At 30.0% G+C, this 16,632-nt stretch overlaps 1 long non-coding RNA gene across 1 annotated transcript; it reads right to left on the reverse strand.

Moving 5' to 3' along the window:
- Window positions 1-13,127: 13,127 nt before the first annotated feature.
- On the reverse strand, window positions 13,128-15,372 carry LOC130809635 (uncharacterized). Its single transcript, XR_009040886.1, has 3 exons — window positions 15,234-15,372; window positions 13,429-13,497; window positions 13,128-13,346 (listed from the first exon to the last, which is right to left on the reverse strand). It is a non-coding gene; the product is annotated as an uncharacterized LOC130809635 (long non-coding RNA).
- Between the last annotated feature and the right edge of the window lie 1,260 nt (window positions 15,373-16,632).

The raw sequence follows: 16,632 nt of genomic DNA on the forward strand, positions 1-16,632 counted from the left end.
GGAAACATTATAGACCTTGATTTTTATATGTTATATGCTATATTTGCATTTGTTTATTTGAGAGTTTTTTGGATTATAAATATGAATACAATACAAGTTATATTCGTACTTAACGTTAAATATTCTATTTAAAATGAAGAAAGTTAACCAACATTTATAGCTAGCGGCTGTAAGCTCTACAAATATTACATAATTTCTACCACGCCCCCCTGACACACGAGTTATTTAGGTTAAAAAAATGGACGGTAAAAGTACACTTGGCCAATCCAAAAGAGATTGTCTCACCGTAAGATCGTCTCATATTTGAGTATGTATAGGTTTTTAACTTATGTATGGAAAATGCATGTACTTCATCCACACTTCTTTAGGGCCACAAACATTAATTTAAACTTTTGGTTGAATTAATTCTTTAATAACTTTATTTTTGAATGTTTCGAAAAATTTAATTCAAAAGATCCCACCTTTAGATTACTAGCTTTTAAAAGATCGATATTTACATGTTTTTCTTCTAAAGTATAATTTTTGGTTTACTGCTTTATATCACAATACTTTCAGACCATATAACTTAGATACATTAGAGTTTTCTAAGACATATGTTGCAAACTCAAGAGACGTTAGACAAGAGTATAATTGGTCTAAGGAAATACTCCCATGTTCTTATTTGTTTTTCCCAATTTCCCTAAAAGAAAATTTCACAAAGTTTTTCTCATTATAAATCTTTCTATTGTACGCTAACTTTATAGACAAAATTAGTCTTATTTGTCTAACAAATTTTACTAAAAAGGCATCATATATTTACATTTCTAACCGTATAAAATTTACTTGATTTTTTAATATTACTGATGTCCTTCCCATCATTATACTCTTTTCTATTTTTATTAAACATTTCATTTATTTTAATTAATAATGAATTTTAAAAGAAAATTATCCTTGATCGGCACTCTTCTTGATTACAGAAAGAACAAAAAAGATCCGATGAAGGAGGATGTAGAAGATTTAGAGTTAAGTAGAGAGTCTAATTATGTAAATATGGTTTGCAAGTTTTAAGCATTAGAAAAGGATACACCAAATTAAACGTACCCCACGCGCGTCAGAGCCACATTATTAAGGGTCCATTGCAACGATCACTTATGGTTGTGATAGTCATAGATTGGGCCTGAGACGGATACGTGGGACGTGTCCTTAAATATTAGGGTAGTGATCCCAATTTCCAACAGAGAGGACAAAACTATGTGGGTTTATTTTTTGAAGTGCTAGAGTTTTATGTGGCACGTGTGGAACGGGCAGAATATGACATTTTTAGCATGGAAAAAAGGTTTCAAGGATTAGCTCTCAAGTCGAAGAGGCTACGTTTCTTTCATTATTAGCTTCTTTCTGAATTATATGTAACTAATTGTCATATATTGTATCGAAAAATATCAATTAATTGTAAATATAATAAAATGGAGAAAAGAAAAAAATCATAATAATTATTACTTCAAATATGAAATACTTGTAATTAATAGTGATATATTTTATTATGTCACTATTAATTACAAGTATAATGATACGAAAGAAATAAAATTTAATGTAATTTAATTAGACAATTTTATTTAGGAAAAAACTTAATGATTATTTGTATCGTTCTAAACATATTTTTTTCACAATATTTCATTACATTTATTCATCAATTGTAGAAGTATTTTTATTTCTAACAAAATTTAGTTGTCCCATTTTTTTTTTACATTTGTTAATACACTAATTCAATCCTAAAGATATCTAATTAATTATGAAAAATTATAAAAGTTAATATTAATAAAATTCACATTCAGATGAATCAAATAAGATTTCGCACGACTTTATTTTAACTTAAAAGTAAATTAGTAATAAATAGTGCAAAAAACAAATAGGACTACTAAATTGAGTTGGAGGGAATATCAAAAGTAATAAAAAATTATGAAAAAACATATATGGAGCTGAAAATTTTATTATATATACTACCTCTGTTTTTATCTACACTTCTTCGTTTAATGTAAAAGTTTATTAAGGGGAATATCACTATTAAAAGATGAAGGATAATATATCATAAAAATGCATAAGAAATCTCATAAAACTTAACACTAAAATAATCTTTTTTATGACAGGATAAATTAAAAGAAAAGACAATTAAATAGTGTTGAAAATAGGCAAATTTGAACTATTATTAGTATAATAAATATAGTAAATGAATATTTACCATTTAAAGTTTATAGAATAAGAAAAATTACTGAACATTATATTTAGCTTTAAGATAACTATAAAAGTGTACTTTTGTAATGCAATTATAAGATAATCAGAAAAGAATAAAAGTTTTTAAATAAGTGATTGCACTTTTTTATATAATACTTTTAATATTCTTTCTCCTCTTACTTTGTGCATATCATATTTCTTACATATAGGAATTAGCAAATTTCCTATTATTTTCTACATGGTATCAGAGCCAGAATTATAAAATAATATATCTAAATTTTAATAATGGCGTCGTCAAGTAATACATTCAGGTGCCCCTTCTAAAATTATCAAATGCAGAATTTTCAATGACTGGGCAATACATATGAGAGTATTCTTTCGTGCCCAAGATTTGTGGGATCATGTTGAACATGAATTTAAAGATGTCAAGAACTCTACAGCATTTGAGGCTTTGATAAAAGAGGAGAAAGATTCATTACTTGAAAAAAGAAAAAAAAATCAAAAGGCATTGTGCTTTATATTTTTTTCTATTGAAACAAAAAATATATTTCAAAAAATTTTCTTTAGCGAAAACTGCACATGTTGTGTGGGACATTCTACAAAAGTCCTACAAATAAGATGAAAGGGTTAAACAAGTACGTTTGCAAACGTTATGTGGCCAATTGGAAAATTTAAATATGAATTAAGATGAAACAATTGGAACCTATTTTGATCGGGTCCAATATATTATTAATCAGTTACGAGCTAATGGTTAAAATATTAATGACTAACGTGTAGTTGAAAAAATTACACGATCAACAAATTCTAAGTTCGATAATGTTGTTCCAACTATTGAAGAAGGGAATGACATGCCTCAAATGTCCTTAGAAAGATTAATGGGTTCGTTGTCATCACACGAACAACGAATGAAATATCGCAACAATAATATTAATTCTAATTCTGAGCATGCTCTACAAAGTAGAGCACATGTTACTACTCGAGGTGGATATAACAATGGTTGCGGTTGCGGTCGTGTTCGTGTTCAAGGTCGCGGTCAAGGAAGAGGAGGAACTTATTTTTCCTCTAATAAAGCAAAAAATGGACAGGGTAGTTCTTCAGGGATTCGTGGAAAGGCATTTAATAATCGGGATAAGTCCAAAGTACAATGCTATAAATGCGAACGATTTGGACATTTTGCATCAGAATGTCAATCCAAATTGCAACATCATCAAGATGAGCAAGCTAATGTTGCTGAAGCAGAGCAACCACTAGTTCTTGCATGCAAGCAAGGAGCGGATATTGAAGAAAATACTATTTGGTATCTTAACTTTGCTAGTAGTAATCATATGACAGGTCAAAAAGATATCTTTAGCTTCTTAGATGAATCAGTTCTAGGAGAAGTTAATTTTGGGAATAAAACAAAGGTCCCTGTGAACGGTAAAGGTGATATTAGTATTCATTCTAAGGATGGTACTAATGTTACCATTGTTGATGTATTTTTTGTACCTGAATTACATTGAAACTTATTAAGTTTGGGTCAGGTGTTTGAGAAAGGACACAAGATTGTACTGGAAGATGGAGTTTGCGAGATCAAAGGCAAGAATGATAAAGACTATTGCAAGAGTGAAATGACAAAGAATCACATGTTTCCTTTGTCTATTCATACTTAATATTTGATGAACTAGCAAGCTATGATTAAGGATAGCAACTGGATATGGCATCTTCGTTTCGGTCATTTAAATTTTAAGTGTTTGAAATTATTAACCCCAAAAAAAATAGTGATAGGGTTACCAAATATAGAAGCTCCTAGTAATCCTTGTGAAGGTTGTTTACTAAAAAATCATCAGAGAGATTCATTCCCGATTAGATATTCAAGGCATGCAAAACAATCACTAGAGTTGGTTCACGTTGATATATGTGGATCGGTTAAGGTAGAATCTATTGGTCACAAAAGGTATTTTTTACTTTTCGTGGATGATTATACAAGAAAAATATGGATATATTTTTTTAGAGAAAAATCAGAAGCATTCAACAAGTTCAAAGAATTCAAAGCTCTTGCTAAAAAGCAATGTGGATCTCATTTAAAAACATTAAGATCAGACCGAGGAGGAGAATTCACGTCTAATGAATTCAATGACTATTGCAAGCAAGAAGGAATTAGGCGTGAGTTAACTGCAAGCTATACTCCACAGCAAAATGATATAGCAGAAAGGAAAAATCGAACAATATTTGAGATGGCGAGAAGCATGTTAAAGGCCAAACATTTACCAAAGCCATATTGAGCTGAGGTTGTTGCTTGTTCTGTTTATTTATTAAATAGGTGTCCAACAAAGAGCGTTCGTGGAAGGACACCAGAATAAGCTTGGACAGGTAACAAACCAGATGTCTCTCATTTTCGGGTATTTGGGTGCATTGCATATGCTCATATACCTAATGAGAAGGGAAAAAAATTAGACGATAAAAGTAAAAAATGTATCTTCGTTGTATACAGTGATGTTACAAAAAGTTACAAGTTATATAATCCGGATAGAAAAGAAGTAATAATACGTAGGGATGTCCACTTTGCTGAAGATGAAGAAAGGCAATAGGACAAGGCGACTGATACAAATACTAATGTCAGTGTGAATGAAACAAATTACAATGATACTCCTGAATGTGTAACCACAGAGCCATTGTCGCCGACATCTCATCACTGCAAGTGAATTCTACATCAAGAATGGTAGAAGAAAGATTAAACGGGCGACGTCAGAGAAATCGAGTATTAACAACTCATTTGCGCGATTTTGTGATTACTAGGGATGATGATGATAGTGTTAATGATGCAAATGATGATATAGAAAATTTTTGCTTATTTGCCGATTGTGATCCCGTCTCATTTGATAATGTAATAATAAATGAGATGTGGGTCCAAGCAATGAAGGAGGAGATTTATTCCATTGAGAAAAATAATACTTGGGAACTAACTAGTTTACCACCTGGAAAAAAGGCAATTGGTGTGAAATGGATTTATAAGACAAAGTATAAACCTGACGGTGAGGTAGATCGCTATAAAGCAAGGTTAGTGGTCAAAGGCTACAAGCAAAAACCTGGGATTGATTATTTTGAAGTTTTTGCACCTGTTTCAAGAATGGAAACAATTAGAATGATTTTGTCTATTGTTGCACAAAACAATGGAATGTTCATCAAATGGATGTTAAATTAGCATTTTTAAATGGTATAATTAAAGAGGAAGTATATATTGAACAATCACTTGGTTTTATTAAGAAAGGAAGCAAGAATAATGTTTATCGTCTCAAGAAAGCATTGCATGGGCAAAAACAAGCTCCCTGTGTATGACATTCTCGCATTGATACATATTTATTAGAAGACGATTTTTATAAATGCCCACATGAGCATACATTGTATGTGAAGTTGAAAGACAATGATGACATTTTGATCTTGTGTTTATATGTTGATGATTTAATATTCGCTGGTAATAGTGAGAAAATGTTTATAGAATTCAAGGAAGCAATGAAGCAAAACTTTGAGATGACAGATTTGGGTTTAATGTCATACTTTCTTGGTATTGAAGTATTCCAAGACAAAGAAAGTATATTTGCGTCACAACAAAAATATGCCACTGATATTTTGAAAAAATTTAAAATGGATGCAATAGCTCCTAAAAGGACTCCAATAGCAGAAAAGGTAGAGATGAAAAAGGAAGGCAGTGGTGAACTAATAAATCCAACGTTTTTCAAAAGTATTGTGGGTAGTCTAAGATATTTGACTTCTACAAGACCTAATATTGTTTATGGAGTTGGATTGATTAGTCGCTACATGGAAAAGCTTTATCAATCACATTTGCAAGCAGCAAAGAGGATTAATCGTTATGTGAATGGTACTCGAAATCATGGAATATTGTATTCTCCTGCAAAGAAATATGATTTGGTAGGATATACAGATAGTGATTGGGCAGGTGACGTCGAGACACGCAAAAGTACCTCTGCATATGTTTTCTATTTAGGAAATGGAATTATATCATGGTCATCAAAGAAACAACCTGTTGTAGCCCTAAACTGCAGAAGCTGAATACATAGCAGCTGCACAAGCATCTTGTCAAGCAGTATGGTTAAGAAGAATGTTAGAAGGTCTTAATCATCATCAAAACTTACCAACTATTATAATGTGCGATAACAAGTCAGCTATGGCACTAGCAAAAAATCTAGTTTTTCATGGTCGGAGTAAGCACATTGATCTTCGTTACCACTACATAAGAGATCTTGTAAAGAAGAACGAAATTGAACTTTAGTTTTGTAAATCTGAAGAACAAGTGGCAGATATATTTACAAAAACCTTAAAAGCTGAGTTATTTGAAAATTTCAAGTCTATGCTTGGAATCGCAAGTTATAGCCATCATAATTGAGATTGTTTCAAGTTTGAGGAGGAGAGTTGAAAATAGGCAAACTTGAACTATTATTAGTATAATAAATATAGTAAACGTATATTTACCATTTAAAGTTTATAGGATAAGAGAAATTACAATGCATTATATTTAGCCTCAAGATAACTATAAAAGTGTACTTTTGTAATGCAATTATAAGATAATCAGAAAAGAATAAAAGTTTTTAAATAAGAGATTGCACTTTTTTATATAATACTTTTAATATTCTTTCTCCTCTTACTTTGTGCAAACCATATTTCTTACATATAAGAATTAGCAAATTTCCTATTATTTTCTACAAATAGTAATCAAACGTAAAATAATTTCTCCAAAACTGATATTTGCTTTCTATTGAATACCAAATGGACGCAAGGGTCATAAGTAACCCACATACTATCATTCATCATAGGGCAGCCATATGGTGGAGACTCATCATTTGTCATCAAGTTCATATTACTCGATCTTTAACATATTCTGGTATAAAGTTGTTTAATAAATAATTAATAGTTAGTACTTGAATCGAATAAATTATTTTTTTGGTTGTTAATTTGTTCACTTACTTTTTTCTTGATATACAATTAATAGTAATAATTACTGACGTATTAAACATTTTTATAAACAACCAACTTATATAATTAGCTAATTAAAACAACCTAAGTAAACAAAGCAGTTGATACCATTCACTTAGCATTAGGGACGAAGCCACATGGAGCCCCGCACAGCTATCAACCAAACATGTACTCCTTTGTCAAGCACCTATCATATTTAGAGACTAAAGTATGCATTGCTATTTGCTACTATGTTGCTTATCAAGTGAACATGTAAACAAGTCCCCCTTTCATGGTTACTTTCTCATTTTAATGACTTTGTCTCATTTTATTTGGAAACATTTGCCAAGATATATATTGAAATCTTAGTATCTCTAATAGTGCATAACTGAAAATTATAAAAAGTTGATAAGAATAATCTTTATATTGAGACGAATTAAAACAAGACTTAACTATATTTGAACTTATAAATTAAAAATAAAATACAAATTAAGAGTAAACTGTAAATAGTGTCAAAAAAATCAATTGGGACAAAAGTCACTGAAACGGAGGTAATATTTCTTTTGTCTTTTTATTCTTTTTAATTTGATATACATTTGAGTATATATAAATAATTTTTTATATGTAAATCGAAAAAAATTGACCGTCAAAATTTGAGTCTTAAATTTAAATATTTCATATAAAAAAAATTAGGATACAATCTAACCTTAAAACATAATTACCCTTAGTTACATGTATACTACAACTATATAAATAAACCATCATAAAAAAATATAAAATCATTATTTTGCATTATTTCTTTCGTTTTATAATGTTCTTCTCATTTGGAATATTTCACCTTAAGGAGAGAGAAATTTGATTAATATTTTTGACACATACTCCCTCCGTTCTTTTTTGATCTTCCACTTTGGGTTTTTCACACATATTAAGGAAGATAGAATCTTTGGGTTGTAGTGGGTATTATTTTAATTATATAGTAGTGTGAAGTAATGATTGTATTGGAAGTATGAGATTGTAGTGGGTATTATTTTAATTAAATAGTAGTGTGAAGTAATGATTGTATTGAAAGTATGAGAGAGAAAATAATTATAAATAAAAGAAAATAGGTACATTAAAAGAAAAGGGGGGTTTTAAGGGGTAAAAGTGAGATAAAAACTTTCTAAAAATAGAAAGTATTCTAAAGTGGAAGAACTTTTGAAACTACCCGTTATAGTAATGTGGAAGATCAAAAAAGAACGGAGGGAGTATTTAGAAGATAAATATATCCATGTGAGATCTTATTAAATTTGTTTTAATGTATATTTTTTTATTATGTGTTTTTTTATAATTTTTTATTATATATATTTAGAGATATTGAGATTTAAAATTTAAAAACTGCGGAAAAAATAAACGAGAACAAAAAAAGAACAGAGTATTATATATTTATATACATTTATACTACAAAGTAGAGTGAGTTAGGGAAATATGGCTTTATGGAGTTGCATAACTTTAGTCACCTATTCACAAGTAAAAAATAAAGAGGTAGCTACTAGCAATGCACGAGATATGTATGAGTGACTTCATTTTTTCTTTTTCTCCATACATCTCGTCTCTTGCCAGTTGCCACTTTCCATCTCCCTGGAATCCTTCTTCCCTCATTTTAATTTTACGCTCGCTTGTACATTGTCTCATCTTCACATGAATTTATTTAATTAATTAATTTTTATATTTGATTACTTTAAAAATATAAGTAATAATTTTAATTTTTTAACATACTAAATATATATAAATCAGCCCAATAAAAATAATCTCATCATAAAATCATTTCATTTGAGAGGTTGTGTTTAATTTGATCGATAATTTCTACCAAATGTCTTTCTTTTTTTTTAATCATCTTTTTGGTTATGTGTAATTGTGCTCGTAAATATTCATCATTCAAATATAGTTCGTATATAATTTTAAATTTTAAGCGTAAGAAATAAGTAAGAGAGTCGTAAATATTTATCATGTTCAATATTTATTGGATCCTCCATGGAGTCTAATTATACGGAGATTATATAAAAATAAAGCAAATCAACAATCTTAAATAGTTTTAATTAGTACCTTAAATTTTTAACTAAAAAAAATAATTTTTTAAGGTCCTTCGGTAACAATTAAATCATCTTTTAAAATAAGGACGTCAATAATAAGAAAATTCAAAAAATACTACTACGTTTATGTAGTAGAGACTCTAAAATTAGGAAAATACTAATTATTTAAATATAATTTTTAGATATTTATATTTATGGAGGTCATTTTCGTAACTTGGGGTTATAACATTGAAAGATAAAGCAAGTTAATATCATAAATTAAATGATTTTTTCCCAAAATAATTAAGTTTTGATTATTAAGTTTAACCCATATATAATATAACTGGTACTAAGCTTTTGGACAGCGATACGTATTTCGTCATATTCATAAAGGGTTATAATCTTCAATTGTTAAGCTGATACAAGTATATTTACTTCCGGTAAGAAAGGTTTTTTTCACCCAAGGCTAACTTATAACTTATTTAGTTTCGAAATGCTTATTAGGTATATTTGACGCTATTTGTCATTTAAATTTTCTTTTATAAATTGCGGAAAATAAGTAAAAAGTATAGTCAATTATAATTTTATTTGAATTTTATAATCATGTACTTTAACGATATTATCTTTTAAAATTTTTGGTTACGCATAATTCAAAATAAACAAATGCATTGAATTGCGTAAAAAGTAAAATGTATAAATTATAATAAAACAAATTAAATATGAAGTAGACCTTTCAATGAAGTTTTTTTTGTCTATCATATTAATTATCTATGCCTGTAAAGTTTTTTAGGGTCTATTTCAAATGTAACACTAATTAAGTGTGTTTAAAATCAAATACTAGATCATATTTGATTCGGATAACTGTTTTTTTTGGATTGAAAATCGTGATCCGACTCTAATCTAGACTAAACTATAGTGATGAGTGTGAGACCGTGTTAACCGATTTTATGAATCGGATTATTATGCACACTATAAAACCGTCTCATTTAACAATTTGTGATTTCTAATAATCGATTAAATATAGTGATGAGTGTGAGGTTTTTATTAATCTAAAATGAACGGATAAATAATCAAAAAAAATTAATGCGTTGGAAAGAGGAGTACTTCCTCTATCTCTTTAAATTACCTTACATTCTACTTTAGATTGTGCACATCTCTTTCTTTAATTCTTATTCAGTTATTTCTTTTATTTTCTCTTATTTTTAATCTTATCTACGACAATTTAGTTATACTCACAATTTTCTAAATACTTACATCGTTGATTCGTTGATGAGTGTTGCAATATCAAAGAGACAGAGGGTGAGAGGGAGAAGTAAAAAAAATTAAAACATATAATCAAGCAACATTTGTGTAAGCCCATTTTTGAAACTTTTCTAAAATGACGATTTGTAAACATGTAGAGTATGTGTTTTAATATTCAAAATATCGATTTTAACATTTAAAATGAAGTATTAAATATCAATCAACTAATACTAGTGAGTATTTTAAGTACAAAAATTAATATCCTAATTAAATTAATTTCAATATTGAGACTAATTTAGAACTTAATTAGTTGTTTACTTATTTGGGAGAAAATGGAACCAAAAAATGACACTAATTTAGTGGCAAGAGAAGGTGGGCTTAAAGCACTTCAAGTGTCCAAGACTTAACTTCACTTGACACATAATGTGAAGCCCGTAACGGAATAAGATTGAATGCAATTATGAGAGTTAGAATGTTAAACGTTTAATATTTTTTTTGAGTAGTTAAATGTTTAATATTTAATACGTTGTATTATTTGTAAACATTAATATTTTAAACATTAAAGCATTTATTTTCTGAATGTAAACTTCTTGTAATTTTGTATTTACGAGACAGTCTTATATAAGAGTTGCTCTTAGTTTTGAGCAAATGAAATCTTTTTAATTTTAGATTATGAACTTATATATAATGTAGAAATACAATTTTAATCACTGTTGCAAAAATTAATCTTATGTTCAATATGGATGGTTTCGTGATTGTCGTGGTCTTGACATATATAGATAGAAAGGGTGGCATATAACTTATTTAAAACATATTATTTCAAGATATCTCAATAAAGTGAAACTTTATCAAATTTTTTTGGACAATATATATTATAAAAATTTTAAAAGAAATAACTTGTGTTAAACTTTATGTTTAGATCTATTTGTGTTAAATTGATTCATTTTATCAAAGATTAGTGTCTATAAAATAATATAAAATCACTAAAAGTAGCAATAAAAATCAGTTAATAATTCAGTTGGACATAAATAAAACAAAGAATAATTCTACCGTAAAAAATCCATTATCAATTTCTTCATCTAGCTATCAAGATAATGAAGTAGTATAAAGATAGGACGGTACCATTAGAGTAAAAAAATACTCTAAATAAATAAAATGATAAATGAAACAGTAACAAAAATAAATACTCTAAATTTACTTTATATCTTACTCGTACACATATTTTCTTTTTTTAATTGCATTTACAAAATTAATTTAATTTTTTATTTTATCTACAATTTTTCATTCACTTAGCTTTTGTTTTATTTACTACTAACAAGTAACAACCATTGAACACTTTTGAAATGTTTGTTTAGAATAATATCTATTTGTATTACAAATCTGACTAAAATATTCACCTATTATGTTTGTTCAAATAATTTATTATTCTATTTATATTATTTTTATAAAATATTTACCCATTTCACTTAATCTAAGAAGATTATTAGTTATCTAAGAAGATTATTACTCCATTTATATTTATTTCAGTAAAAAAATCATGTATATCTCTTTATTCGAAAAATTTATTATTTCATTTATTTTTACTCAATCAAGCATTTTCACCCACTAGCACCCAATACTCTTGAAACCTTAGATCACTACTAGATGATTTCACTATCTTTTACACATACTGCTTCTTCCCCAAACAACAATTTAACGATTTTATCTTTTATCCAACACTCAAGTAAAAATATGGTTAAATTTCTTCATTTAAAAAAGCTAAATTTTTACTTTATGTTTGTCTACTTTACTTTTTAAACGTATTTTAAAACAAAATTTAAGACTCAATATCTCTAAACAATCATCATTAAAAATAATAAAAATTGTATAAGAAAAAAATACATTAAGACAAATCTAATAAGATCTTATACGAATATATTTTATCTTCAAGATATCGCTTAAAAACATTATTAAATTTCTCTTATCATGTAGGTTCAATAGAAATGTTGTAGAGATGCAATACTTTCAGCAATTCAACAATTAATATTTACCAAACGACTCACTACAAGAAAACTTGTTTTTAGCAACGGAAAAAGTCGTTGCTAAAAACCTGATTTCGTTGCTAAAAATGTTTTTTGCAACGAATTCCATTGTTGCGGGTACAGCCGTAGCTAAAAGTTTTAGCAACGACTATGGTGGTTGCAAAAGGTATCTGTTTTTTGCAACGAGATCTATTGTTGCAAAAAAAATGTCGTTGCAATTCCTTCAAATGTTTTTAGCAATAAAAAAGTTCGTTGCCAAATTTCCTGCATTTTTAGCTACAATTATTTTCGTTGTTAAATTTCTATTTTTCACAACAACTTAAGTTGTTGCAATACATAATAGTCAATCTTTTGCAACGACTTTACTGTAGGGAAAACAATGAAGTAAAATTTGTTATTAATGTTTTTAGCAACAACTATTACCGTTGCAAAAAACATATACATTTTTCGCAACAACTATTACCGTTGCAAAAAACCAGACACATTTTTCGCAACAACTATTACCGTTGCAAAAAACATACACATTTTTCGCAACAACTTTTACCGTTGCAAAAAAGATACACATTTTTCGCAACAATTATTTATCTTTTGAAACAACCTACAATAAACTAGACAATTAAAATAATAAATAATTTAAAACCAACTAAACTAATATCACCGATTATCATTATATATTAATTCGTATCCCAAAATATCACACGTCCCAAATATTATCGTGTGTCAAAAATATACATAATTTATATACATGTAACGGATAACCAATTTTCAGCATACTTCATCTTCTTATCGTCCCATTTGTTCGACCTTGCCTCCATTCCACCAGTTGTGCCTCCAGTCATAGTACCAGCTTCGGTAAGGAGAATTCCATCCGTAGTTACAACTAAGAAAGTACGAAGGATTAAAACCAACGGAGGTCCAACATATCACATATAGGAATAATAGCAAAACATAGGAAAGTATACCTTTACACCTTTCCCCAGTCCAGCTCAGACGCTTGGCTTCGTCAAGATTGTCACAAACTAATGTATTCCCTACAGAAATGTAGTGATTATATGAGCCCTTTCTCAAGGTGAGACGGTCTCATACAAGACAAACTGTAAAATTACAAACAGCTTAGATCGAAGACTCATTTTCAGTACACAAACAGCTAGCAGACAGAAAATGGAATCACATGCCATGGGAACATGCCAAATTTTAAGCTATACTAAAATTACAAGCAAAATAAATATAAGAAATTAGCAAGGGATCTTATCAATGAACCATCTAAAAACATCAATAGGAAGCTTTATAATATCCATGGCTTTATTTGCTAGATCTGCACAGCAGCTTAAACATGGGCACACATAACTTAATAATGAGCTGTTCAAACAACCAAAAACATTATTCATAAGTGTGAATTTCTTGTAATCAAAACACTTTTTCGCTAAAGTGTCGAGTGTCTAGGATCCAACACAATTTTTGAAAACAAAGAGCTCGGGGCCCGAGCAACATTAGACATAGCTAAAGTTCTAAAAGAATATACAAAAATATACCTTTGATAGCGTCAACAAGCTTGTTCTAATATGAAACTCAGGTGCAGTCTACAATGCCAAAGCCTAGATTCCAAAGATGGGGTCGGCTTCATGAATCACGTTCCAGTGATCTTCCACGTGAATATTCCAATTATCCAAATAATCAAAAAATTTAAATATTCTAAATCATCATCAAAAGGCCTTCCCTCAAATTCGTGCAAGGCTCAGAGCTAAGAAGCTGCTTATCATGTGATAATGAATTGACAGGCATTACATGTCTAATTTCCTTGCCTTTTAAAAATTTAAATAGACATCCCTAAAACATAATCAAAAGGCCTTCCCTCAAACGAATGATGAAAACCAGCATTCAAAACCAACATTCATCTTCACCATTTGATTCAGAACATCAAGATCAAGAGAAATAGAGAATCAATATCAATTATCAAAACCAACATCAAAACGAGTAAACGACAGTCGACAAAACCAACATTCAAGCATCAAAACCAGCATCAAAACCAGGCCAGCATTCATATTTTGATTCATCTTCACCATAAAATCAAAAAGAAAACGAATGATGAAAACCAGCATTCAAAACCAACATTCATCTTCACCATTTGATTCAGAACATCAAGATCAAGAGAAATAGAGAATCAATATCAATTATCAAAACCAGCATCAAAACGAGTAAATAACAGTCGACAAAACCAACATTCAAAAATTAAAACCAGCATCAAAACCGTAAGCATCAAAACCAGCATTCATATTTTGATTCATCTTCACCATAAAATCAAAAAAAACGAATGATGAAAACCAACATTCAAAACCAACATTCATCTTCAATCAAAACTGTATGTGGTTCTTTTAAGAGAGAAATATACACTAGAAACAATCATCTACAATAATCATACAGATCCAATGAATCACAGTCATCCCAAATTCCCAATTCCCAAACAATCATTCAAAAAAAAAAGAACTACAGAGTACTGACTATGAAATTGGAAATGTTGTGTTCATCAGCTGAAATTTATCTATATTCCAAAACAAGGAAAAAACTACAGGATTCACCTATTGAAATTCGAAAACAAGGAAAAAAACTACAAGATTCATCACTTGAAATTCGAAATATCAAGAACAACACTACAAAATCCATCTACTGAAGTTCAAAAACAAGAAAAATCCAAACGAAAGTATGAAACAAATCAAACAGAAGGCTTGAAAAAACCCTAAAAAATCAAAAAATCAACCAATATACTTACATTACGAGATTCTACACTTGATTCCGTGGTGAATGCTGAGATTGGAGTTTGAAGATTGGAGGAGGAGCGTCGAAGCCTCGAAGAAGCACAGAAGCACTGTCGATACTCGATTGTCGATGGGTTGAAGGCGAGGAGGCGATTATCAGAGAAGCACAGGAGCACAGAAGCACAGAAGGAATGAGAGAAGAGGCGTCAGGCGAGGAAGCACATATGGAGATTGGAGGCAGCCAGGAGAATGCGTGTGAAATGAAATTAGGTTTAGTGTGTTTTCAACAAGAAATTCAAAGAACAAGCCATAAATTGAAATCAACAAGAAACAAGAACAACCAATTTTACAGAAAACGAACGCCAAAATAAAATTAAAACTACCTGTTGTCGTGGGTTCAAAGGCGGCTGAAGGGTAGCTTGGCGGCAGCACCGGCTGAAAAGCATCAGTTCCTCCGATGTGCAGGCGGCGGCAGTGGCTTACCTCCGGTGTGCGGCGGTGTGCGGGATTAGGGCTTGTGAGGAATCGGGTTTGTGAGGGAGGGAATGGGCGCTGGATAATCGAACTGGTCTGGCAGCACCGGCTGAAAAGCAGCAGTTCCTCCGATGTGCAGGCGGCGGCAGTGGCTTACCTCCGGTGTGCGGCGGTGTGCGGGATTAGGGCTTGTGAGGAATCGGGTTTGTGAGGGAGGGAATGGGCGCTGGATAATGTGGAAGGGAAATTAAAATTTCGAAGGAGGAAGGGTAATTTGTGAGGGATTGGGTCAGTTTTGAGAGGGAAAATAAAAAAAAATTATTAGTATATGGTCTTTTGCAACGACTTTATTGTATCCGTATTTTTAAATATTTTTCGCAACAACATATACTGTTACGAATTATTTATTTAATTTTAACAACAACAATGTTTGTTACAAAAAATTGGGTTACATGGGGAAACTATAAAAAAGGGTGGGAAATTTATTTTTTTTTTTGGCAACGACTATTTAGCAACAACAATGGATTTTGCAACAACTTATATTTTTCGCAACGAAAAAAATTTAGTCGTTGCTAAAACTTGTTGCTAAAAACAAGTTTTCTTGTAGTGACTACTATACCTCCTCATATCCCCCTAATTCACAACAACAAGTTAACAACAATATTTTCCTTTCTTGTCTTACTTTAATTTCTTGAAAAGGAAAAAGACATTGTCGTAAAATTTTATGCATACAGTTATAATTTTATATTTGGCCTTGTTCACATGAGTATTTAGCTTCCCTAGTATTGATTATGATTATGAGTTAGCCTAGAGAGTAAGAATTTTCCTTTCACCATTGTAATATGAGTTCGATTCTCGCTATCTTACCTATAATAAAGATTCTCCAACCTACAACCCAATTAAAATAGGAACCGGAAAGTCACTACTCCATGACCACTT

Source organism: Amaranthus tricolor, chromosome 4 (assembly GCF_026212465.1).
Source record: "Amaranthus tricolor cultivar Red isolate AtriRed21 chromosome 4, ASM2621246v1, whole genome shotgun sequence".
Classification (NCBI taxonomy): domain Eukaryota; kingdom Viridiplantae; phylum Streptophyta; class Magnoliopsida; order Caryophyllales; family Amaranthaceae; genus Amaranthus; species Amaranthus tricolor.